The sequence below is a fragment of the Gavialis gangeticus genome, unplaced genomic scaffold (genome assembly GCF_001723915.1).
Source record: "Gavialis gangeticus isolate Ggan-Ray unplaced genomic scaffold, GavGan_comp1, whole genome shotgun sequence".
Lineage (NCBI taxonomy): Eukaryota > Metazoa > Chordata > Crocodylia > Gavialidae > Gavialis > Gavialis gangeticus.
The window spans coordinates 2,442,285-2,444,832 of NW_017729027.1; positions in this window are offsets into that span (position 1 = coordinate 2,442,285).

Here is a 2,548-nt window from a genome sequence, read left to right on the forward strand (position 1 = left end):
CTGGCGGGGGGTCGGGCTAGAAGATCTACTAGGTCCCTTCCGACCCTTAATCTATGAATCTATGAATCTATGAATCTATGACCCAAATTCTCAGGGCCTTTCCACACCAACAAAACAACTTTGTCCCAGACTGTGTTATAACATGTTTTATTCCTACCTGTGCAGTTGAGACTAAATTATTTCATAACATTACCAGCTCATGTTTCAGCCCTGATAAGGTGAAAAGGTAACGAAATATTTACCCTGGGACACAACCCACATATTTGGTTCCCAAGATCAGTGATGGTCTGTAAATGAGTCAAATGGATCAAATCACAGCCTAACAAGGTCAGAAACTATTGTGTTACCACACCTTCACATTTAATAATTTAGATCAGCCAAAAAACAGTTTGGACTCATCGTTAGCTGCTAATCAAAAATGTTAGGACTTTAAAAAGTCATCTTACTCTTCCCCTTAACATTGCAATCCTTCTTTCCCTCATAACACAAGCATGTTTTAATCTCTCCCATTTTAAAACCCCACCAAATTACCACCATGTAAAGGCCACATCTCCCTTTCATCTCTAAACTACATGTGCCATTAGCATGCCACAATAAACAGCAGAGCTTAATGCTCTGCAGTTTTTTGCTTCCGGGAAGCTCCCGGGCACACAGTTTACATGTGTGTCCTGACTGCAGCACACTGAGCCAGGTTGCATGAGCGCTGGCTGACAGGGAGCCCAGGAGTCAGCCTGCCAGCCCGGGGCTGCTCTGACCAAGCTCAATATGTTGCAGAGGAGCTGGCTGAGACATGAGGATTCTTCAGTACAGGGTTAGCCAACAGACAGCCTCCTTACTGAAGCACCCTCATGCCCCAGCCAGCCTGGTCAGCATCTACACATGCCCTATCAGGGCACACAAGACTAATACACTCTACAGCAGAGTAGGAGTTGTAAATACAAGTCCTGCCTTGTTGCAGATTTTTTTCGTGCACAACTATGCACATGTAGATGCTGACCTGGCTGGCTGGGGCATGAGGGTGCTTCAGTGTGCTGAGACATTTACTGTGCAGTTAATTAGTCAACTGTGCAGTAAATGTCTCATGTAGACATGCCCACTGTCTACAACAGTGGTTCCCAATCTGTGGTACGCAGACAACCTGTCAGTGGTACGCATTAACAGATTTATTATAATTTCTTTATATGACAAAAACTTGTTGGTGGTACTTAAGGTTGTATTGTTTTAAATTGGGGGTGCACAATCTGTCAGAGTTTGGGAACCGCTGGTCTACAACAATGATTCTCAACCAAGGTGCTGCAGCACCCAGGGGTGCCTTGAGATCATTCAAGGGTGCTACACAATGTTAACACTGTTAGGTGTGAAAACATGATTCAAAAGGTAAACCCAGAGGTTTCAAATAGGAATCCATAGTGTTAAAAACATTCTGACCTGTTGTGATCTTTCTAAGTTCTTTGCAAGAGAAAAATTACTCTATTATTTTTCCATAGTCAAATAATGAGTGAAAACTAATTACTGTGTTTTCCAACAACTGCCTCAAGTCTAGCAAGTGGTACCTTGAGGCTAAAAAGATTGAAAATGACTAGTCTACAAAAACCATTTGGAGCTTTCCTCCACATCCAGCTTTTGCCCTCTGTAATCCACTGAAACAAGCCTTCCTAAAGTCTAAGAATCCTTGGCCCTCCAGCCACTGCCACAATCACCTGTTCTCTTCGTATCTGCCCTTGCTTGCTATGCCTTTTCCTCCTACTTCTCTAATCACTCCTTCAAAGGATCCTCATCCTCCATCGATTTTCTCTTAGGGTTGCACTGAACTCTGTCCTAGGACCTCTTCTCTTCATTCTCAACATATTACTTCCAAGTACTCTCATCCACAAATATTAATTCAGCTACCAGCTAAATGCTGGTGACTCATAAATCTACTTCTATTCCAGACTGGTCTCCTTCGGTCCAAACTAAAATCTCAGGCTCTCTTTCTGATACCTTCTCACTGGGTATGTCCACACAAGAAATTTACTGCAGAGCAGACTAATTAACTCCACAATAAAACATCAGCATCTACATGTGCAGTGCTGTTAAGCTGGAGTAAGTGAATTAATTCTGCCATAGGATAGCACTGCCCCACACAAGTACTATCCTACAGCAGAGTTATTTACTCCACCGCCATGCACATGTAGACACTGACAGGGCTGGCTGGGGTATAAGGGTACTTTGGGGGGGCGGGTTGCCTGCCATTTAGCCCTGCACAGTAGCACACTTGTGTCCCAGCTAACCTCTCTGCAGCATATTGCGCTGGGTCAGAGCAGCCCCAGGCTGGTTGGCTGACCTTAGGGGCCCCTGCCAACAGAGCTGTTTCACCCCAGCTCAGTGTACTATGGTCCCAGGCACATGTGCAAATGGTGAGCCTGGGAGCAAAAAACTTTGGCTTAAACTGTGCCGAAGTTTATTCAGGCATGCTAATTGCACATGTAGATGCTCTCATTGGCATGTAAGTCTCAGTTCAAGTTCAACATAACAAAGTAAGTGCTCTACATCTCTCCCCCCCCCCCCC